The sequence below is a fragment of the Euprymna scolopes genome, chromosome 46 (assembly GCF_053919585.1).
Source record: "Euprymna scolopes isolate OS-2025 chromosome 46, ASM5391958v1, whole genome shotgun sequence".
NCBI lineage: Eukaryota > Metazoa > Mollusca > Cephalopoda > Sepiida > Sepiolidae > Euprymna > Euprymna scolopes.
The window spans coordinates 207,439,799-207,465,882 of NC_136527.1; the positions used below are offsets into that span (position 1 = coordinate 207,439,799).

The window sequence follows — 26,084 nt, forward strand, 5'->3', positions numbered from 1 at the left end:
ATGCTGCCTTGATAGAGTACAAAATAGACTTCGTAGCATAGTGGGGGTGCACCTTTCTCTTCCCTGCAACCGCTCACAAACACAGAAGAGACGTTGCGAGCCTGTCTTTGTTTTATCGTTACTTCCGTGGCAGGTGCTCGTCTGAGCTCCAATCTCTGGTCCTCCCTCGCCAATCTTTCACGAAAAACACCCGTCCACCTGAAACCACTGTCAAATATTTTCCCCACTCTTTATCTCTGCCTAAATAAAAACGCAGATTCCATGAACAAAGTTTCTTTCTTAGAAGTCCACGCCTGTGGAACTTTCTTTCGTTTGCCTGTTTTCAAACTGACTACAACTTGGATGTCTTCAAGTCCAATATAAATAAATTCCTGATAAACCGCCCCTTTAAGTAAGACATTTGATCAAATCTCCATTACTAACGATTAATACGATATTATCCCATTGATTAATGTATGCACAATAGTCTTTAATCAGCAAGTGGCTTCCGGGTCTTGATAAGTGGTGACTACCATGCAAAAAAGAAGAATTCAATTATAAATTTCAAACAATCGGTTTTTGAATCGAAAATTAGAGACATTTTTTCGATTCCAATACCTCAAAAAGTTCCGACATTTTTTACAACCCTTTTCGGTATAAAATTTCAATTTTTTGTTAGCTTTTATTTATTTGTATTTTTTTAATTTCTATTTTATACTTACAAACTGCCGCCACCTTGTATGTGCCGTCAAAAGTTACGATTTAAAAAAACAAAACTTTTCGGTATAAAATTTCAGATATTTTGTTAGCTTTTATTTTTTATGTTTTTTTCTTTTTTCTATTTTTACCCCCTCAAAATCCGGCGCCCCCTGACATGGGCTGCTCGTAAAATAGGGACGCATTTTTCTGCTTTCGATACCTCCTAAAGTTCTGAGTTTTTACAAACTTTTCGGTAAAAAATTCCGATTTTTTATTAGCTTTAATTTTTTTCAATTTCTAATTTCCGCTTATAAAATAGGGACACATTTTTCTGAATTAAATTATAAATGTCAAACAATCGGCTTTTGAATCGAAAATTAGAGACACATTTTTCCGATTCCGATACCTCAAAAAGTTCCGATTTTTTTACAACCTTTTCGGTATAAAATTTCAAATTTGTTTGTTAGCATTTATTTATTTGTATTTTTAAAATTTTTCTATTTTATCCTTACAAACTGCTATTTTCTATTTTTACCCCCTCAAAATGCTGCGTCCCCTGACATGGGCTGCTCATAAAATAGGGACACATTTTTCTGCTTTCGATACCTTCAAAAGTTCCGAGTTTTTACAAACTTTTCGGTAAAAAAATCCGATTTTTTATTAGCTTTTATTTATTTTTTCTATTGTATATTTCGAATTTCTCAATGACGTGTTTCTGATGTCGATATCTCTACAAGTCCCGATGTTTTACAACCTTTTCGGCATAAAATTTCAGATTTTTTCTTAGCTTTCATTTATTTTTATTTTTTCGTTTTACCCTCTCAAAATGCTGCCCTCTTGAACGTCTCGCCCGGGGCGGACCGATCCCCGCCCGGTCTTGATACGCCACTGTGTGAACTACATAATCCCTGACACGAACAGAGGACTCTAGACTTTACCATGAAAGTGAAAAAACTCTAAGATACAAAGAACTCTGTCGTACGGAAATGAAAGCTTCCAATGATTGACTTGCATTGAATTACAACTTTTGATACTGGACATAGAATGGTAAAATGATAATCTGATAAAAATAACGAAATACAGTTTACGGGTTTAGAAAGTTTACATCTGCACATTTTACACGTGTCATAAACTTGTTCATGTTTCACAAAGATACAACTGAGAAATTTTAATAATCATTTCTATACTGAATTTTCAAATGTAATGTTTATTTATCTGTGACTTTCAATCTTGAATGAATAAAAGAACAAAAATATATTTAAAGAAATAATTTTATTTACAATCTTTTAATTAAAATAAAAGAAACAGTTGAAAATCTAATTAAAAATTGGAAATGAAAAATATATAAAATGTTTGAAGCATTTAATGAGTCAAACGTTGGTAAAAATGTATAATTTTATTTCCAATCTGTTAATTAATTAAAGAAAAGAAACTGTTAAAATTATAATTAAAAATTGGGAATGAAAAATATATAAAACAAAAGAAATTGATTTTTTGCATCTTGAAATTATTTGTCTTGGTTGTCATATGCGTCCTGTGTTTTGCATCTTGAAATTATTGGTGTTGGTTGTCATATGCGTCCGGTTTTTTGCATCTTGAAATTATTGGTGTTAGTTGTTACATACGTCTAGTTTTTTGCATCTTGAAATTATTGGTTTTGCTTGTAATATGCGTCCAGGTTTTTGCATCTTGAAATTATTGGTGTTGCTTGTAATATGCGTCCAGTTTTTTGCATCTTGAAATTATTCGTGTTGCTAGTAATATATGTGCAGTTATTTGCATCTTGAAATTATTGGTGTTGCTTATTATATGCGTCCAGTTTTTTGCAATAAAAATTATTAGTGTTGGTTGTCATATGCGTCCAGTTTTTTTCATCTCGAAGCTATTGGTGTTGCTTATCATATGCGTCCATTATTTTGCATCTTGAAATTATTGGTTTTGCTTTTCATATGCGTCCAGTTTTTTCCATCTTGAAATTATTGGTTTTGCTTGTCATATGCGTCCAGTTTTTTCCGTCTTTAAATTATTGATGTTGGTTTTCATATGCGTCCAGTTTTTTCCATCTTAAAATTATTGATGTTGGTTGTCATATGCGTCTAGTTTTTTGCATCTTGAAATTAGTGGTGTTGGTTTCATATGCGTCCAGTAATTTTCCTCTTGAAATTATTGATGTTGTTTTTCATATACGTTCAGTTTTTTTAGCAATAGACATTATTGGTGTTGGTTGTCATATACGTTCAGTTTTTTTTTTGCAATAGCAATTATTGGTGTTGGTTGTCATATACGTTCAGTTTTTTATCCATATAAATTATTGGTGTTGCTTGTCATATACGTTCAGTATTTTGTATCTCGAAATTATTGGTGTTGGTTTTCATATGCGTCCAGTTTTTTGCATCTTGAAATTATTGGTGTTAGTTCTCATATACCACCAGTTTTGTGATTAGAATTTACTACTGTTGGTTGTCATATACGTCCAGTTTTTTGCAATATAAATTATTGGTGTTACATGTCATATACGTCCAGTTTTTTGCATCTTGAAATTATTGGTGTTGCATGTCATATGCGTCCAGTTTTTTGCATTTTGAAATTATTGATGTTGGTTGTCATATATGTCCAGGTTTGTTCAATAGTGTTGGTTTTTATATACTTCGGTTTTTGCACCTTGACATTATTTGTGTTGTCATATAGATCCAGTTATCTTGCAATTGAAATTATTGCTGTTGGTGGTCATATATGTTCAGTTTTATTGGATAGAATTATTGGTGTTGGTAGTGATATAGGTCCCGTTTTTATAATAGACATTATTGGCATAGGTTTGCATAAATGGCCACTTTCTACAATAGAAATTATTGGTGTTTTTTGCCGACTGTTTTGTTTTGGTTCGCAGCAGATATTTTTATGATATTATTTGTTTGACTGTTTTATTGCATAATCTTATTGATTGTGTGTATGTACGGATGAAGTGTATTCTTGTATGGAAGTATTTTAAGATTATCCTTTATTAAGAAAGTTGATTTTACTAAAAATATCTATAACTTCAAAAATATTATCGGTTTTTATATATTTTTACAAATTTCGGAAATGAAGGTTTTATGTTTTCCTCGTACATCATTGCGATGAACTTCTTTTCAGCATGATTTTCGGATTTGTTAAACAAATATGTTTTGGGAATATGTTAAACTAATAGGTTTTTAGTATATTCAAAAACATATAACTTTAACATATCCAAAAATCATATTCAGTTATCATATTCCAAAAGTATATTAGTTTAACATATTCCTAAAGCTTATTAGTTTAACATATTCCAAAAACATATTAGTTTAACATATTCCTAAAGCATATTAGTTTAACATATTCCAAAAACATATTAGTTTAACATATTCCAAAAGTATATTAGTTTAACATATTCCAAAAGTATATTAGGTTATCATATTCCAAAAGTATATTAGTTTAACATATTCCTAAAGCATATTAGTTTAACATATTCCAAAAACATATTAGTTTAACATATTCAAAAAACATATTAGTTTAACATATTCCTAAAGCATATTAGTTTAACATATTCCAAAAATGTTTTCGAATATGTTAAACCAATATGTTTTTGGATATGTTAAACTAATATTTTAGGATATGTTAAATTAATATGTCTATAGGATATGTTAAACTTCTATGTTTTTAGTATATGTTTAACTAATATGATTTTTGGATATGTTTAACTAATATGATTTTTGGATATGTTAAACTAATATCTGCTGAATATGTTAAACTAATATTTTTTGATAAGTTAAACTAATATGTTTTTGGATATGTTAAACTAAAACATTTTTGGACATATTAAACTTATATGTTTTTTTCTGAAAAAGTCTCCTTAGATAACAAAGTGTAGGGTTTAAATTGGTTATTTTTAAGTAATTATTTCATTAAATTTAATGCTGAATCAATTTGTGGAAAAAGTTTTCATGTTTTTTTAATTTATTTATCCAGTTATCCATGGTGTTACTCTTAGTTGTTTTATTGTAGAGTGCATGAACTCTGCTTTAGATCTTATTTCAATTATTTTGGGAAAAGTTTTCATTATTCTTTATGTCGTAAAATTATTTTTGATTTGATCGACTTGTAGAAGTACAAGTCTTCATATGTCTCACTAAGGTTGAGTTTTTAGAAATAGAATATTCACGATATACAAGACTATTTCTTTTCCCCACTGTGAGTTCTCATGTGTTTCATTAAATTTGATTTATTAGAACTAGAGTAATTACATATTTTACAAGAATATGGCTTTTCACCACTGTGAGTTCTCATATGTCTCACTAAACTTGACATTTGAGTAAAAGAATAATCACATATTTTACAAGAATATGGCTTTTCACCACTGTGAGTTCTCATATGTCTCACTAGATTTGCCTTTTGAGTAAAAGAATAATCACATATTTTACAAGAATATGGCTTTTCACCACTGTGAGTTCTCATATGTGTCACTAAATGTGCCTTTCGAGTAAAAGAATATGTACACATTCTACAAGAATATGGCTTTTCTTTATTGTTTGATTCATCAGAACAATTATATTCACGTATTTCACGTAAATATGTATCTTCTGCACTGTGAGTTATTATATGTATTACTAAATTTGTTTTATTTGAACAATTATATTCACATATTTCACAAGAATATAAATTTTCTGCACGGTGAGTTCTAGAATGTGTTATTAAATCTGATTCATCAGAACAAGAATAGTCACATATTTCACAAGAATACATCTTAGCACCAGTAAATGTTTATAAAAATAATGATCAGTTCAAATACATCTTTTCACCAGTAAATGTTTATAAAAATAATCAGTTCCAATACATGTTTTCACCAGTAAATATTTATAAAAATAATGATCAGTTCAAATACATCTTTTCACCAGTAAATATTTATAAAAATAATGATCAGTTCAAATACATCTTTTCACCAGTAAATATTTATAAAAATAATGATCATTTCAAATATATCTTTTCACCAGTAAATGTTTATAAAAATAATGATCAGTTCAAATATATCTTTTCACAAGTAAATGTTTAGAAAAATAATGATCAATTCAAATACATCTTTTCACCAGTAAATATTTATAAAAATAATGATCAGTTCAAATACATCTTTTCACAAGTAAATGTTTATAAAAATAATGATCAATTCAAATACATCTTTTCACAAGTAAATGTTTATAAAAATAATAATCAGTTCAAATACATCTTTTCACCAGTAAATATTTATAAAAATAATAATCAGTTCAAATACATCTTTTCACCAGTAAATGTTTAGAAAAATAATGATCAGTTCAAATACATCTTTTCACCAGTAAATGTTTATAAAAATAATGATCAGTTCAAATACCTCTTTTCACAAGCAAATGTTTAGAAAAATAATGATCAGTTCAAATACATCTTTTCACCAGTAAATGTTTATAAAAATAATGATCAGTTCAAATACATCTTTTCACCAGTAAATGTTTATAAAAATAATAATCAGTTCAAATACATCTTTTCACCAGTAAATGTTTATAAAAATAATGATCAGTTCAAATACATCTTTTCACCAGTAAATGTTTATAAAAATAATAATCAGTTCAAATACATCTTTTCACCAGTAAATGTTTAGAAAAATAATGATCAGTTCAAATACATTTTTTCACCAGTAAATGTTCAGAAAAATAAGAATCAGTTCAAATACATCTTTTTACCAGTAAATGTTTAGAAAAATAATGATCAGTTCAAATACATCTTTTTACCAGTAAATGTTCAGAAAAATAAGAATCAGTTCAAATACATCTTTTCACCAGTAAATGTTTAGAAAAATAAGAATCAGTTCAAATACATCTTTTCACCAGTAAATATTTATAAAAATAATGATCAGTTCAAATACATCTTTTTACCAGTAAATGTTCAGAAAAATAAGAATCAGTTCAAATACATCTTTTTACCAGTAAATGTTCAGAAAAATAAGAATCAGTTCGAATACATCTTTTCACAAGTAAATGTTTAGAAAAATAAGAATCAGTTCAAATACATCTTTTCACCAGTAAATGTTTATAAAAATAATGATCAGTTCAAATACATCTTTTTACCAGTAAATGTTCAGAAAAATAATGATCAGTTCAAATACATCTGTTGACCTGTTAATGTTTATAAAACTAATGATCAGTTCAACTTCAGCAAAGTTGTTCAACCATGAATATCTGCAAATAAAAAATGAAATTCAATTTTTTAGTATTTGCATTCAGTTTCTTTTATCTTAAATGGTAAAATATTTCATTAACATCCAGACTCTTAATTGATTCATTCTTTTACGTTTTAATTATTTGAATAAAAATTGTCTCCGTTTACATGGTATTCGTTATGACACGTTAATACGTTTTACTTTGAATGAGAATTTCAAACTGAGATTTGATCATTCCTTTGACTGTCGCTATCATTTACATGAAACAAACTTTTGTGAACGTTTTCTACCCAAATAACGAAAGCCTGGTTTAATTCATAATTTGATTCATAGAGCTCTCAGGAGTTATTCATCTAGCAGACTTTACTCTGAAAAGAGATAGGATCAGGAAAATATTCAGTAAAAATGGTTATCCAGAAGATCTTACAAAAAGGCAGATTTCAAATTATCAAAATTATTATGCTTTAAAATGTATTATTTCAAATTAATTTTTGGGAAAAGTGTATAATTGAAAAACACATTGTTAGTATGATTATAACTGGTTTCCAGTTTGCTTCCTTAGGTTTGGTATATACTATGAGAATTACAAAATAACGAAATGCATGTTTAATTCATACTTTGATTCATAGAGCTCTCAGGGGTTATTCATCTAGCAGACTTTACTCTGAAAAGAGATAGGATCAGGAAAAAATTGTCTCCATTTACAGGGTATTCGTTATTGCATGTTAATACATTTTACTTTGAATGAGAATTTCAAACTGAAATTTGATTCATTCTTTTGACTGTCATTATCATTTACATGAAATTGACTTTTTTTAGTGAACGTTTTCTACCCAAATAACGAAAGCCTGGTTCAATTATACTTTGATACGTATAGCTCTCAGGAGTGATACACCTAGCGGACTGTACTCTAAAATAGATAGGATCAGGAAAATATTCATTAAAATTGTGATCAAGATCTTATTAAAAAAGGGAGATTTTAAATTATGAAAATAAATATGCTTTTAAAATGTATACTTTATTTCAAATTACATTTTTGAGAAAAGTGTATAATTGAAAGACAGATTGTAAGTATTATCATAATTGGTTTCCATTTTGCTTTTTTTTTTACACAGGCATCATCACATTATCAAGGCCAGGACGCAACTCAAGGATAAGGATTAAAGAGTGTACAGTAGAAATTGGACAATATAGTAATCGATAGTAATGAAAATTTGGTAAATTTGATAACTTATATAGAACGGCTCATCAAGAACTTATTTACGTTAGACTTGAACACAGCCATATTGAAGTCAGCTGGAAAGCAGGAAAACAGAAGACAATTCCACAGGCGTGCAGTTCTAAGAAAGAGGCTTTGTTCATGGAATCTACGTTTAGGTTTAGGCACAGATAAAGAATGGGGGAATTATTGATAGTGTTTTCAACTAGACGAGTGTTTCTTGTGAAAGTTTAGCGAGAGGGGGGGGACCATAGACTGAAGTCGAACACTTTCCATGAAAATAACGATACATCAGAGACAAACTCGCAACATCTCTTCTGTGAGATAGAGGTTGCAGGGAAGAGAAAAGGACATCTCCTACAAGGCTACGAAGTCTATTTTGAACTCTATCAAGGTAGGATAAGTCCTTTCTAGCAGCTCCTGCCCATATGTGGCAACAGTATTCCATCCTTGGACGTACCTATCTCTTATATAGATAGAGAATTGCATCCCTCAAGTTTCAGCAAAGAGAGTGTGCTTTATATCAACTACGGTAATGTTGTTTATAGGTTTAAATTCCAATGAGATGCGTGCTTTCATGCATTTAGAGAGTTGTATAAAGCAAAACAATCCATTTAAAATTAAAATGGATTTGCAGTCCCCCTTCGCCTTCGACTCAAAACTTTGCTATCGGTCAGCATTTGCTATCGGTCAGTAAGTATAATAAAATAAAGTCGTTTAAGGTCATATGTTGATCTGAGTTTAACAAGGCCAATAGCCATTAGTCATGTGCTCTCATGTAATGAATGAATGTGTGAATGTAGGATTGACATGAAATTCTTAAAGATAAACTAAAATGACCGAAAAAAGGGCTGAAATGACTTCAGTAAATAAAAATTTCAGGAAAAACTAATGGACCGTTATCCGTCAATCATCCAGACTACGGACCCATTGAAAACATTGGTCCCTCTTTGATAAATCGGGGGACAAAAATTTTACTCCATACCCCTTGCTTAAAAAAAATTAAATGTAAATGTGTTATAGACCGACCGATGGAGTTACTTGCATGCGACTAAAAATGCCTTAACATGGAAGGGTTTCTCCTTCCATTGCAAAGGAAAAGTTACAAATGTAAGTGCAGCATCTGTTAAGAACATATACTACACTTTAATCTTAGCCATGTGGCCAAGGTAAAGTTACAAACGTAAGTACAGTATCTATTAAGAACAGATACTACACTTTGATCTTAGCCATGTGGCCAAGGAAAAGTTAGAAACATAAGTACAGCATGTAGTAAGAACAGATACTACACTTTGATCTTCATATTTAATTTATTTCGTTTAAAGAAAAAATTACAATAAAAAAAAATTCCAATATAAAATTAAAACATTTAAAAAAGTAAAATCTCCAAAAGACAAAACAAATTTAGGCACAAGGCCCGAAAAGATCTGGGGAGGGGAGTGTTGCAGGGTCTTTGTAACTAAAGTAAAAATGGAGTCTGTGGCGACTTTACTCTTGACTGGCAACATTTACCACAATACCTCATTCACTCTGTGGAATCTAAAGCTAACTAATGAAAACCCCACTGTGGAGAGGGCTTCCTTTTTCGACGGGTGGAGGGCTTTGTAGATGATCCGAAGAGGGTAGTCTTAATGGGTGATTGGAATGCCATCCTTGATCCCAGGATAGATAAGGTCGGGAGGACTAGCGGGTCGGCGTGGTGTGACAGCAGTCTGTCTGACCTGATGGCTTCGTGCGACCTGGTCGACAGATTTCGCCTGGATCACCCGGGGCTGGAGATGTGGACGTGGCATCCTAATACACCTTCCTATCCAAGTACTTACTTGGATCAGATGTTAGTTAGAAGAGGCGATGTAGATTTCCTATCTTGCCCCATGTTCCACTTTTTAGGACACTCGGACCATAAACTAGTTATGGCCCATCTGAACTTGAGCCCTAGGCCTAGACTGGCTGGATACTGGAAGTTCAACAGCACCTTATTGGAGCTGGAGGACTACCGGTTGAAGGTTACAGAGATAATCCAATGGGCATTAGTGGGGGCGGTTACTGGGAGTAAGTGGTGGGTTAACCTCAAGGCTAAGATTAGACGTTTCTCGGTCAAGTACAGCCAACGCCTCGCACTAGATAAGGCTAAGGCCAAGAAGCGTACAGAGAATAGGCTGACCCAGGCATTGGAGGGTGGGGACTCCCTAGAGATAGCACAAGCTAAACAAGACCTCAGCCGCTTGGTTAGCGAGCGGTACGAGGGCCAGATAGTTAGGGCTAGGCTAATGAAAGTCTCGAACGAGGCTATTAATGTAGACACTGTTGAGCGTAAGGCTGCTCTAAAGCACGGCTCGGACGGGTACATTCGAAATGTAAACGACCTGGAAGGGCATGCCCTCGTGTCGACGCGGGAGATTTGCGAGGGGTTTCGAAAGTATCTATCGGAGCGCTTCACCCAACTACCCACACTCAGGGTCGAAGAGTTTGGCAGCTATTTGGCCGACTCGCCCCGCCTCATAGCGGCTAGCTGTGATGGTCTTTTCGTGGAACATGAGATCATTACTGCGTTGAAGCAGGTCGGCTGCAACAAGTCCCCGGGGCTTGATGGTCTACCCTACGAATTCTACTTGAGGCTGTCGCCTATGTTGGTCCCTATTCTGAAGGATATGTTCAACCATTGGTTTGTTCAGGGCTCTATCCCAGGTGACCAAGGGAGTGATCACATTGCTGAGGAAAGGTCAACGGCATGGTGAGGAGGAAGATTTAAACGATTTCAGGCCCTTGACTCTGCTAAACACAGAGTTAAAGATTTTGGCCAAGGTTCTTGCGAATCGGATGCAGGCTCTCATCACTGACTTGATCGAAGCAGACCAGAGCTATGTGTGAAGGGGAGATCAATTCAGGACAATCTTCATCTGATACGCACGATCATAGAGGGGACAGAAGATGACGCCGATGCCGTGCTGATCAGTTTGGATCAGTCCAAGGCTTTCGATAGGGTGAACCATAGGTTCCTGGGATCTGTGCTGGATGCCGCCGGATTTAATCCAGACTTCCGCAAGTGGATCTCTGTACGGTATGACAGGCTGACGGTAGCGGTGCAGATCAACGGTAAGCTGTCAGAGTCTTTTGCCGTATTCCGGTCGGTACGACAGGGATGTCCGCTGTCGCCTCTCTTGTATGTCCTGGCGTTGGAACCCCTCCTTCGCAAGTTAAGGGACGAGACGACTACACCAGTCCTGTGCGGGATAGTTCTCTTTGGAGGCACACGAGCCAGAGTTTCCGCGTTGGCCGATGACGTCACCGTGTTCGTGTCTTGCCCCACGGACATTCAAGTGGTCACCGAGGTGCTCGCTCGATATGAAGAAGTTACGGGGGCCGTCTTCAATCGCAGTAAGTCGGTGGGTCTGCGGTTGGGTGCCTGGACTGGAGTAAATTCGCTTCCGGGCATCTTCAGTTGGACCCACGGCCCGGTCCGGATCCTTGGTTTGTGGTTCGGACCGGGTCTCCAGCTGAAGAAAAACTGGTCGGAAGTAGAGGCCAAGGTCAAATCCTCTGTTAAGAGTTGGGTTCGAAGGAAATTGTCCTTGAAGGGTCGGGCGGAGGCGTGTGCTACATATGTCTTTCCGCTCATCCTTTACCGTCTGTCTGTACTACCTCGCCTTGCAAAACGACGATTCAGCTTACAGGAGCACCTCGACACACTCTTGTGGAACGTGGGTCTCCTGTATAGCGGCAATATCTACCTTTAGGGGCACCAGATCTCTAAGCACACGCGCGGCCTTGCTTCGACATCTGAGGCCCCTCACCTTATAAGTAGCCAAGTTTAAAGTCATGTTCACCTACTTAATTCAGTGTCACACACACGGGCCTGAAATCCTGGGGGGTATGGACGTGGCAGGCCTATCCAAGGCTTCCGGTCAGTAAGTCTGCAGAGGGCACTTCATTCTTGGCCACACCTCCCACGTCCAGGGGAAAAATTAGTTTTAAAGCCCTGTAGAAGGAGGGGTGAATATATACAGGAACTCTGCCCTCGCATTTAAAAACTAAATTGTTTAGCGAAGGATGCTCCGTGTCCACCAGCTGCTGGCTTGGGATTGCATCCTTCGTGGCATCTATCCATGCCCAGAGGGCCTCAGTCCTGGAATCCTTGTTGACCCTAATAAATTTGGTCAACAAGGGAGCGTCCTTGAACTTGGTTTGGTCGGTGACAGTATCGCCACCGACGTAAAGAAAGTTTTTTTAGCTGTGTATAACAGACCTTCAGCTGGCCTTTCAGTTCTGGTGTTGGCTGCAGAGGGCCCGTCTCACATATCCTTCCTTCTGGAAGGGAGGGGAGTCTCTTTGTCCGTTCCATGCAGATTGGAGCTTCCTCTTGTTTGAGGAAGAGGGCGCTTGAGTGTCCATCGGGGTGATTTTTGGTTGGTTTTTGGTCGTTATTGGTTTGGGCAGATTTTTGTTGGGTCTGCCCTTCCTTGTGACCGTTGCCCAACCTGCTTCTGCTGCCGGGTTGGAATTGCCTGCGGCTGCGGCTGGGGCTGTGGCTTGTACCTCTGCTGGGGTTTTAGCAGGTAATTTGGTGGGAACTTTTCCCGGGGGGTTCGCTGTTTGCCTTTTAGGACAGTCATTGGCCATGTGTCCCCTCAACTGGCAGTGCCAGCAGTGAGGTTTTCTCCCCTCCACGATCAGTGTCATGGTCTGCTCTCCAAACTTGAGCATGGCTGGAATGTTGTCAAAACTGTCCTTGCCCAGGACCATCCGAACTTTGTAGTCCCCAGTCAAAACGTTGCGTCAACCGCGGGCTGGGGTGACTGCCTCCACCTCACCGTACTGACTCGGTATGGCCCCGACTTGTTTTCCGGTCATGTAGCACGGGACATTCAGTACTGAGACAGTGGTGTTCCTCCCACCGAGGTATACTGACTGGAGCCGAATGTTCCTGCTTCTGTGTTCAGTCCTGGCCAGTCTTTTTGCATCCTCCTCTCTGGGGAGCAGAATTTCCCACATGCCGAAACTCCTTCTGCATATATAACTTGCCGGAATGTTCAAGTCAATGAGGATTTCCACCATGGTGTCTTTGTTGACACCCGTTAAACTCCTGGTCTTGAGGTCAGAGGTGATCAGGGAGAGAACTCTCTTCTCCAATTTTTCAATCTGTCCCGGAAGGGGTATGATGGTTGTTCCCTTCGTGGCATCCTTGTAAGTGGAGTTGAAGAGTTCCCTATAATCATCGGGTGTCATCTGCTCCAGCTCCGGAGGGCCCCATGCCGTAGTCTCGTCCTGTTTGGTGTTTGACGGACTGGGAGGGGATCGGCTGCCGCTGCCTTTTCCTTCTGCTGGTGGCTCTGTTGTTGCTGCTGCTTGGCCCTTTTGTTTGGGGCTAACTCTGGCCAGTCATCCTGTGGTGTCGTAGACTGGTTTTGGCCCACCTTCTGGTCCGTTTCCTTCCTTTTGCCCGGAGATTGAGTCATGGGATTTCGCCCATCGGTCTTTATTGTCGTTGCGTTGGTTTTCGGGGCTTTCGGTAGTGTCGGAGTGTTTTGGGGAGCTTTGGGCGGTGGTGCCTTATATTCCACCCTGAGAGCCTTTAGCGATTCCAAAGTGTCCCTGAAAAGCGCTTGGGTTCTATGGGCAACTCCGTCTGCATCATCTTTCCCTTCGGGCGTTGGAGAGCTGCCCTCATGGGGAGTAGGTGCTTGGTGGCTGGAAGAGGTCTGGGAGACTAGGGGTGTCACGGGCTGTGAGTAGAGAGTGTGTACTGTCAGTCCAGTGGGTAGTGCTGTCTAAGCGTGAATGGGTAGTTTAGTAGTAATCCACTTTTTAGAAGCACTGGGAAACGGAATTCGAAATATCAGATTAGAAAGACAACCGCGTGCGTATCTGTATTTTTTTAAATAAACAAAATATTTATTTAAAGTTTCAAATTTTCGGCTTATAAAGCCTTCATCAGGAATTTTCTTTTTAAACAATACAATATATATATATATATTTTTTTCTTACATGCCATGGTGTCGTTCCACAGAGTTTGTTGGTCGAAGTAGAGAGTGTGTACTGTCAGTCCAGTGGGTAGCGCTGTCTAAGCGCGAATGGGTAGTTTAGTAGTAATCCACTTTTTAGAAGCACGGGGAAACGGAATTCGAAATATGAGATTAGAAAGACGACAGCGTGCGTATCTGACAATACACACTCTCTACTTTGACCAACAAACTCTGCCAAACGACACCATGGCACGTGAGGAAAAAAAAATCTATTGTATTGTTTAAAAAGAAAATTCCTGATGAAGGCTTTATAAGCCGAAAATTTGAAACATTAAATAAATATTTTGTTTATTTAAAAAAATACTGATACGCACGCGGTTGTCTTTTTGATCTCATATTTCGAATTCCGGTGCTACCCACTGGACTGACAATACACACTCTCTACTTCGACCAACAAACTCTGCCAAACGACACGTTGCACTTGAACTTCTGCATGTCAGTACAGTTGGGGAAGCAGTGACCTGGAATGGAATTCCAGAGTCTAGCGGTTCTGGGGAAGAAACTACCGGAGTAGAAAGATCTTTTACATCTAGGGATTTCTACAGTGTGGGGGTGGGATTTTGCAGCTTGTCGGGTCTGTCGAAGGTGTTCAAGTGCTTGCAGTTTATCAGAGCATTCACTATTAAAATACTTGTAGAACAGGCAGAGAGATGCAACGTTTCGTCGATGGGACAGAGGCTGAAGCTTAGATGCCAGTTTAGGGCCTATCAGATTTGCGACTCTCTTTTGAACCCTGACTGAACTACTGATTGGAGGTCATCCTCTAGTGTTTCTGCCATTACTTTAGATATATGTTCCTGATGAAGGCTTTATAAGCCGAATATTTGAAACTGTAAATAAATATTTTGTTTATTTAAAAAATACAGATACGCATGCGGTTGTCTTTCTAATCTCATATTTTGAATATATATATATATATATATATATATATATATATATATATATATATATATATATATATATATATATAATTGTAATTTTCATTTTTATATATATATATATATTCAATTGTAATTTTCATTTTATATATATATATATATATATATATATATTCAATTGTAATTTTCATTTTATATATATATATATATATATTCAATTGTAATTTTCATTTTATATATATATATATATATATATATATATATTCAATTGTAATTTTCATTTTACATATATATATATATATATATATATATATATATATATATATATATATATATATTCAATTATAATTTTCATTTTACATATATATATATATATATATATATTCAATTGTAATTTTCATTTTACACACATATATATATATATATATATATATATATATATATATATATATATATATATATATATATATATATATAAAATGAAAATTACAATTGAATTTACCAAAATGATCCAAGATGGAGGGGGTTGTTCAATTATTCTTAAATTTTAATTATAGATTTGGATGGGGGCAGTTTTTACTCACCCATTTTATTTTTTTGTTCTGTTTCAAATGAACACAACCTCTTTTAATTAATAATAAGGTTATTATTTAGAGAACCATTCTTAGTATGGACCAAGTGTCTTTGTTAATTAGCATTTTTACCTAACAATTAAATTATCAAAATAAACGTGATCAAAGAACAAATACATTAAAATGTTGTTAAAGGCAGATAAGTGATTGATTCTTCCGGCAACCAGGATAAGATTTTGTTTATGTTTTTTTTTTTTTTAAATAAATAATAAAAACTAGTGCCGGATCTTCGTGCGAACAAGAAGAAAAATAGCTGACATGCAACAGTTACCTCGGGAATCCCATTAATCTCTCAAAAACTGAAAATAAACCACAATACTAGTATAATTCCACCCAATAAAATTTAACAGTGACGCTGACGCTCCTTTGTATATTTAATTGTGAAAGTAAAGAATAGTTTTAAAAATGTAAACTATTTTCTCCACAAAAAAAGAAAGACGTCAGAAAGCAAAAATCAATCGGAGGCCCCCTCCTCATCGTATGACAAATTTAGAAACTGGGAATGATTACGTTTTGTTGGTAATTGTCTGGCAATTAAATCGGTGTTCAGTTTACATTAAATTCATAATGGAAAGTGATACCCTACTCTAAAATCTTAAATATTTATTACGGTTTTATTTCCCTTTTGCAGAAAATATTTGAGACATTTGAAACGTAATAAAAAAAGATTTTAAATTCTTAGTGGGAGTAAACTACGGATGCAAATATTTTACAACAATGTTTTTCTACATTAAATTTCTGTTAATTTGTGATGGCCAATAAATGAGTATTCATTTCATGTCAACTTTATAAAAGAAAGTGATGTATTGTTGCCTGTGCATCTGTTACCGCGCGATATTTTAAATAGTGTGTTTAAGTTAAAACCATCCCTCCCGATGTTAAGAAAGGATTTTTAAATAATAGCATGATGGTTTCAATACGGAACATAGATTCACACGTATCGTGATTTCTATTTTTAAATATAAAATACTGGATAAAGCATAAAAACTCAAGCGGAATTCTTTAACGACAATTAAAAAAATATTGTGTTGATGGTAAACATTATTATTTTAACAGAAAATCACATAAGTTTTACTAAAATAAACACATTTTTGACAACAACAGATTGAAGAATATATTTTTAGGAGATTTTTCAAATCGGAGATTCATATATTTTATTCACGTTTGTTATAAAGCAAGACAGAATCAATATTTTCATAGGATTACAATAAAAAAAGTAAACTTATTTTAATGTTTCAGATTAATTTAAAAATGAACTAAATACTAAATACTCACCTTTTATTCCATGAATTCAATACGAAAAAAAAAAGGCGGGATGAATTTGTTTTTTGTTTTGTTCTTTGTGTTCAAAACAGAATTTATTTTCCTTGTTATGATTTCTTTAGTAAATTCATACAACTTTTGTTTCGTGTGTCCAATTCATTAGGAAATGAAATATATGAAAATATAAAAGAATAAAAAAATAGAAGATGAAAAACACGATTTAAACGTGAAATTATTTAAAGAGAAAATCAACTGAATTTAAAGGTCATCGTAATAACACGGTGTCATCATTATTTCGTTCCTCGTGTAAAAATATATGTTAATTAGTTTAATGTTCGAAATGTTTTACTAGCAAGTTTAGGTTAAAACTTGTCAATGCTCCATGCTTTATTAAATTTCTCTTTTCTATTTCATTTCTTTAGTAAACCTATTCTTTGTATTTCATTAAAATATACAAAATACATGAAGCTTGTGTGTCATTTCTTAGGATGCCAACGGATTAAACACAACACAACGGCCGATATGTGTGCGTCTTTATTCTACTCTGTAAACATAAATCGTCCCAAGGGGCTTAACTCCAAACGGTGAAAACCCTGAATAGTTCCTCATGCAACATTCTCCCTCTTCTCAAAGACAAGAACAAAAATTGATAAGAATTAAACTAAAACATATATATAAAAAGAAAAGTGACCTACGTATTCATTGGTCTGACTACCCTCCGCATAACAAGGATTATTCTGTTGTGTTGTCCGCACTCTTTTCAGGCTTGGTTTGTCTTGTGCTTATTATTATTGGGCGTTGTGTCGGGTTTCGTCTTTCTTTTATTTTACCTTCATATTGAGGTTAATCTGTGTTATATGTCTCTTCTGTACTGTGACCATTATTCCTGTATACCTCGCTCTGCACTTCATATGAATCAATCATCATCTCCGTTATCCGATTACCTTTTACCATTTTCTGACCCTTTATTTGTGCTTTCATCCCTGCTACAAGCTATAGGTGTATCAGAATTTTTGGAAATTTTTGACACCCTTAACACAAAACTGCGAATAAAATATTAAAAAAAATATATATATATATATTTTTTTTTTAAAGTGGGTTGTTTATTTTCTTTATGGAATATACTTCCAAAATAAACTATTAAAGTTTTTTTTGAAAAATAATAGAAATATCATCTTTTTATTTTAAAAAAAAAAACAGTGTTTACAAAGTGTCTGCGAGCCTTCAGGCAGCCATTTTTTTATGTAATGAAATCAATTGAATTTTACGAGTCAAATATTTTTCAATTTTTAAACTTTAAAAATCCATAAAAAATTTTCTATTGGTTTAATTTTTACAATATTTTAATGGTCAATGTGAATTGTTTATATATCACAAATTGAAGATAAAAGATCAATAAATAAAATATTCTTTACGGACAAGATTAGATGACTAACACGAACGTGTGGTTTTTACTTCTTTCTGTCGACCCGTAGTTCAAAACCATAAAAAATTACTTTCGGTTTTTGATAAGAACGTAAAATGCTTACGTTAATGGCGCCTTTTTCAAATAGGAATTTAAAAGTTCTTTTATTAAAAAAACAAAAAACAAATGGAATTTAAAATATGAATATGGATAAATTCTTTACAGTGAAGAATGGAACTGCACAATGATTAGTAATTATTATGGGTAAGTGATTTTTTGGAATTCATATCGATTTTTTTATAATCGACGCAAGTAAAATTTCGTTGATATTCTTCAAATCTATTTTAAAGAAAACCGATTAAAAATATATATTTCATAATTTGGTATTAAACCTGTTATTTTTTTAAATTTTGGTCTTTGCTCCTTTAATTGAAAAAAAATAGGGTTTGAGTCACAATTTTCAAGTAGGTATTAGCTTGGAAAGATAGGCGGTCTAATTATTCAATATTTTTCACGCATTCTAAAGGTCTGTTTCTGACACACCTACTACATCTCCATGGTGTAACGGTTGAAGTGGTTTTACTTTGTGGTTAAAGGACTATTCTTGTTTCCTGCTGTCTCGCTAAACAAACTTAAAAAATTTTGGGGGGCACTTCTAGCTTGAGTAACTCCTCTCTCTAGTTGGGAGAACTGTTTTTGTTCTTCTTGACATCAGCTACTGGGCTGATGATTAGATACCTTTAGTTAGTGTATTTCTGTGATCCAACATTGCTAGGTATGGAACCGCCTTATCTTCCATCGCTTTCCGGAAAAGGTTCTTTGCCATCTTTACCGCAGATTCCACTTTGCTATTCGCCTTGCTTTTCTATGGACTGACAAGTGTATGTATGAAACACCACTTTTTTGCAAACATAGAACATCTCTGGTTACTAAACTGAATCCCATTATCAGTTACCACTGATCTGGCATTCCATGTCGTGAAAAATGGTGCTGAAGTTTGATTATTACTGTCTTTGCTTCTGTATTTTGAAGATGATTAATTTTGCAGAAATTGCTCATATAATCAAAAGTACATAGATAGTCTCTATCTGCAAACTTAAAAAGGTCCACTTCCCTTTCGCTCAGAGTCTGTCAGGAACTTCATGTACCATTAGTGGTTCGACTGGATTAACTAATTAGTATTTTCTGCATGTGGGGCATTTCGAAAGAGTCTATGATCTCACTGTTCATATTTGGCCAATATAAGCATTATCTTTTCCCTCTGCAACATACTTTTATTCCTACGTGTGTGGAATGCAGCTTTTCTTTTAGCACAGTCCGCTGGGGCATCGGAACCACTGCCCAGTTTCCTCTGAAAATTAACCCATCTTGTACCGTCATTTCATGGCGCATGCTAAAGAATGGTCTCACCTCTTGGTCAAGATGCATTTTGTCTTCTGGTTATCCTTCGTCAATTACTTACTGCAACTGCTGGATGCTTTTGTCTTCCTTTGTGGTTAAGCGAAGTTCAAGCAGCCTTCTATCTGTTACAGGAATACATTCAGCTTCCTTGAAATCATCTTCATTGTCCATATATTCGCTGTTCACTCCCTGGATGTATGCTCTTGATAGTGTTTCTGCAAGGAAAATCTTACCCGGATGGTACTGAACGGTAGCATCATAAGACTGTAGTCGCATCAGCATGTTTTGCAGTCGTTTTGGGCATTTTCTTTCATGATCGCTTCAATGGCCTGTGATCGCTCAGTACTGTTATCCGTCGACTAAAAGTATACCGAAGAAACCTTTCACTAGGATAGATAACTACTAGCAACTCTTTTTCAATTTGTACATATTGGGTTTTTGTGTCGGTCAGGAGTTGACGTTCTTGCATAAGTGCAGCCCCATACCCTTCTCACTTGCATCACATTGAATGATCAAAGATTTGTTGGGGTCATACTATCTCAGCACTGGTGCCTGACTCATTAACTTTATAATTTTACCAAAAGCCTCTTCATGAATTTGGAATCACGTCCATGGCACATCTGCCTTCACAATATTTCGAATTGGGTCCATCACCTCAGGTATGTTTTTTACATAGGCGTCACCACTTATCAACGCCGATAGGCCACTCAAGGATAAGGGTTAAAGAGTATAGAGTAGTCAAAAGGACAATATAGTAATCGATAGTAATGGAAGTTCGGTAAATTTGTTAACTTAAGTGGAACGGCTCATCAGAAACTTGTTCACGTTTGACTTGAAGACAACCATATTATAGACAGCTGGAAAGCAGGAAAACGGAAGACAATTCCACAGGCGTGCAGTTCTAAGAAAGAAACTTTGATCATAGAATCTATGTTTAGGTTTAGGCACAAATAGAGTTGGGGGATTATTGATAGTGTTTTCAGCTATGTTTAGGTTTAGGTACAGATAAAGAGTGGGAAAAATTATTGATAATGTTTTCAGCTAGTCTAGTATTTCTTGTGAAAGTTTGGCGAGGGGGGACCATAGATTGAAGCTCAGTTGAACACTTTCCATGAAAAGAACGATAAAGCAGAGACAAACTCGCAACATCTCTTCTGTGAGATAGAGGTTGCAGCGAAGAGAAAAGGACATCTCCCACCAGGCCACGAAGTCTATTTTGAACTCTATCAAGGCAGGAACAGTCTTTTCTAGCAGCTCCTGCCCATATGTGGCAAAAGTATTCCATCATTGGACGTATCTGGCTCTTATATAGATACGGAATTGCATTTGCAGTGAGATATCTACTGGATCTATAGAAGGATCCGACCATTTTTCCAGCGGCCCTTGCAACAGATTGTATGTACGTATTCCATTTAAGATCAGGAGTAAAGGTCAAGCCCAGAAGCCTGTCAAAACTTGAGGCCTCTCCAAGACGAGAGCCATTCATTTTAATTGATGCCAGATGGGGATCAGAACGTTGATGATGTAAAGATAGAAGCTTGGCTTTAGATGCATTAAAAGTAACCAGCCACTCCTTTCCCCATTGTACAACGTGATCAAGATCAGAGGAGAGAGAATCAGAGAGAACTTGGTCGTTTACTGTCTTAGATGTGCTACCATAGATGGTAGTGTCGTCAGCAAAAATGTCTACGAATGATGGTATGTGTGGCAAAAAGGTATGTGTGGCAAAAATCTTGCCAGGTAATTCACGAATCCAACCAATCGTCGTAGTCCTTAAACATCTGTAGGGCATGGCATCTCTTTTATGACATTTACCTTTCCAGGACCAGAAAGTAAAACCTTACTGGTAATCATGTGACATAGGAAAGATATATATGTTCGCCGTAGCTTCAATTTGCCAGCATTTAATCGCATCCCACGATCACGATAACTCTGCCACAGTTTCATGAGTTTTATCCCATGGTCAACTGTTGATTCTTCCATTGTTTTACCCTTCCCAATCACCAGAAGATCATCTGCTTTGATAATCACCCCTTCTAAATCAGATACATTGTTAAAGAGGGCCTTTTTAAATATCTCCGGAGCTGGAACAATCACAAATGATAATACTTTCCACCAAGACCGATCAAATGGTGTAGTAAATGTTGTCAAGCGACTGCTTGTTTCATGCAACTTTATCTGCCAAGATCCATTTCGTAAATCCAGGTGAAAAAAAAAATGAAAAATGTTTGAAGTGTTTCTAACGTTATCGTATTTAAATTTTCTAAATTAAAATTTCCACTGTGTAATCATAGCTAAGCTAACAAGTCTTAGGGACAACAGTCCAATGAAAAGATTCTAATGTGATTGTATGTAAAATATATTAAAACTTTTCAAATAGAATTAAACAGTTTTTTTTTCACTGTGAAATCAGATCTCAGTTAATAAGATCCTAGTAACAATGATCAACTTCTCATCAATAATTCTGCAATTATTTCATAGAAAATAAAAATCTTAATTTGATACAAATAAGAAAGTATGTTTTAATCGTTTGGAAAGTTGAAATCTTACGAGATAATAAAATCAATAATTTTATACTTAAAATATACTTAAAATAGAAAATACAACTGCAAGAAACGATTATTGGTTTTATGAACACTTGGTTAACTAACATAAAAATGATTATTAATAAATAATTTAGATGAATATAATACAGCATAATCACCTTGACACACCGGTTCATGATATGAATATCGTGTAGGACGACACATAACGATAATATAAAACGGGGATGAATAACAATAGAGGAAAATACACTGTGATGACGACGACGATGACGATTCTAATCATTCTTAGGGGATTCATGCGAATGTGAAATGGACAGTTCTTGTTACTCACTTAATTATTGATGGTGGGGACAAACAGTTGAAGAAGGGGCGAGACCGTTAAAACTTTGGAAGAGTGTTACATATGTTCATTTGCCAAGATGATAGACTAAATCACATTACATTTCTGGTGGATGACAAACAAAGACAAAATTTACTTATAAAATGATATTTACTCTTACGGTTGGAAGAGATGTTTAAACTTTGTCTTAAGGAGAATTGCTTCCCATCACCCTGGAAAATTTCACCAGTATGTCCTGTATTTAAGAATTCAGGTGATCGTTCATTCTCCTCTCAGTATAGGCAAATAAGTCTCCTGTGCGTCATTAGTAAGTTGCTGGAATCTGCGTTAAATAGAGAAGTAATCAACCATCGCAACAAAAATAACCTTCTTAGTGACATGCAATATGGTTTCCGTTCTGCTAGATCTACAGCAGATGTGCTTACAGGATTAGTGAATCTCTCGACGGAGGCAACCAATTGCTCTTGACATATCAAAGGCGTTTGATAGGGTATGACATAAAGGTTTACTTCACAAAATCTCCAGTTATGGTATAGCTGGAAATGTCTTCTCAATTATTAAATCATTTCTCTCTGATAGGTTCATAAGAGTAGTAGTTAATGGGCAAAAATCAGAAGCTCACAGTATTAATGCTAGAATCCCTCAGGAGTCTATCCTGGGACCAACTCTTTTCCTGATCTACATTAATGATCTTCCAAATCACAGCTTTACATCATTCGTAGAGCTTTATGCTGATAACACTACCATATATGGTAGCATATCTAAGACCATAAACGACCAAATTCTCTCCAATTCTCTCTCCTCTGATCTTGAGCACGTGATATAATGGGGAAAAGAGTGGTTGGTTACTTTTAATGCATATAAAACCAAGCTTCTATCTTTACATCATCAACGTTCTGATCCCCATTTGGCATCAATTGAAATGAATAGCTCTCGTCTTGGAGAGGACTTATGTTTTGAAGCTTCTGGGCTTGAACTTTACTCCTGATCTTAAATGGAACACGTACATCAAATCTCTTGCCAAGGCCGCTGGAAAAATGGTGGGATCCTTCTAACGAGCTAGTAGATATCTAACTGCTGATGCAATTCTCTATCTATATAAGAGCCAGATACGTCCAAGGATGGAATACTCTTGCCACATATGGGCAGGAGCTGCTAGAAAAGACTTTTCCTGCCTTGATAGGGTTCAAAATAGACTTCGTGACCTGGTGGGAGATGTCCTTTTCTCTTCGCTGCAACCTCTGTCTCACAGAAGAGATGTTGCGAGTTTGTCTCTGCTTTATCGTTATTTTCATGGAAAGTGTTCAACTGAGCTTCAATCTATGGTCCCCCTTCGCCAAACTTTCACAAGAAACACTAGACTAGCTGAAAACATTATCAATAATTTTCCCCACTCTTTATCTGTACCTAAACCTAAACATAGATTCGATGATCAAAGCTTCTTTCTTAGAACTGCACGCCTGTGGAATTGTCCTGCCTTGATAGAGTTCAAAATAGACTTCGTAGCCACGTAAGAGATGTCCTTTTCTCTTCCCTGCAACCTCTATCTCACAGAAGAGATGTTGCGAGTTTGTCTCTGATGTATCGTTATTTTCATGGAAAGTGTTCAATCTATGGCCCCTTCATCGCAAAACCTTCACAAGAAACACTCGTCTAGCTGAAAACACTATCAATAATTCCCCCACACTTTATCTGTGCCTAAACCTAAATGTAGATTCCACGAACAAAACTTCTTTCTTAGAACTGCACGCCTGTGGTACTGTATTCCATTTTCCTGCTTTCCAGCTGACTGCAATAAGGTTGTCTTCAAGTCCAATGTAAACAAGTTCTTGATGAGCCGTTCCACTTAAGTTAACAAATTTACCGAATTTCCATTACTAACGATTACTATATTGTCCAACTGAATACGGTAAAGTCTTAACCTTTATCCTCGAGTCGTCTCTGGCCTTGATAATTGGTTACGCCTATGTAAAAAACATTGTCTTGTCACTCCTTCTTTCGCTTCCAAAAGGGGCTCATCAAACTCTTCTCTGACTGTTCCGAACTTAACTTAACTTTGACTGAAATATCCTTTGAATCCCTCTTAACTCGATATATTGTTTCTAATTTTCTTTGTGACGTCAGAAGCGTGTTCAGTTATATCAATGTTTCTTACATTAATTTACATACGTATATGTCCAACACGTTTTTGGCAAAACAAAGACATTGCTTAATTTACATCGTCTGATATTTGACCTGACACACTGGACAGTAGGCGCTCTACATTCCTAAAATCGTATCTAAATAGTAATATATATTCTTTTCAACTTCTGAATACTGGGTTCGATTCTAGCCTTTTCCTTTAATAAATATTATTTTCAAACTTTATTTACTTTGTTTCTCTCATTACCGGGATATGTACCATTCCATATATAACATGAGGTGATTAAACAATTTTTTCATGATTTCAGGTTCAAATAAACAGATACAGCAGGGGATGGGCTCCCACTGGACTGACAATCAACAAGGAATAATATGTTCAGGTTTTAAAGAAGTTCGGGAAGAGATTCCGTCGAAGATGTCAGCCCTCTTCAAATCGTGCCATTGGCATTTCCACCAGTCAACAATGCAGCACCCAACAGTTCCATTCTTGTTACAGACTATTTAATCGAGATGTGCATCAATACAGTTTTTTATCCTCCCTTTAGTCTAGACCTTTCTCCATGTGACTGTATGTTATTCCTTAGGATCAAGGAAAACCTTACAGGATGGCATTATTACATGATTGAGGAGATGAAAGATGTTCTGACAAGGGTCACTGACACGCTCACATAAAATAGATTTCATGGGACCTTCCTAAAGGTGTAAGAACAGTATAACAATTGGATTGCAGCCAAAGGAGATTACATTGAAAGAAACTTGTTTCATGTGTTTACTATCAATAAAAAGTGAACTCTAATAAGTTTCTAATGTCAATATTAAATGAAGTTACTTCATTTGCTTTATTATATTTAGTTAATGCATCCTTTTACAGAGTTAATCAAAAGTTCATTAATAATAATGCAAAAAAATATTTTAGTTTAGTTTGAAGTTGTTGAAGTCTTATCTTTATTTTGTTTGTCTCAGGCTGATCAAACAAAAACTAAAAATATAAAAAGACCACAGATTTCATGAGAGAGCTCCTATCCAATACATAATATCATGAGGGTAACTAATATTTATTAATAGACACAAAATATAGTTTAGTTTATCTTCTAAAAGTTTTGCTACAGCTTGGTTTAGCAAAGATTCTGTCTAACGTTAAATATTATTTTTCTTACTTGAGACAACTATCTCTACCAGAACAATATTATTTAATTTAATAATCGTTGAAAATATTTTATATGAAAGTGTTTTTTTATTGTTAAGTTACTGATGTCATAATTAAATAAAGTTACTTCGTCTGGTTGTCTATTTATTTGATTCTTTTACTGAGTTAATCAAGAAAAATAATTAATAAAAATGAAAGAATTAAATAAAAA

General features: G+C 35.1%; 1 pseudogene; it reads right to left on the bottom strand.

The window, feature by feature from the left end:
- Positions 1–9,166: 9,166 nt before the first annotated feature.
- Positions 9,167–9,345, bottom strand: LOC145271761 (U2 spliceosomal RNA; annotated as a pseudogene).
- Positions 9,346–26,084: the final 16,739 nt, after the last annotated feature.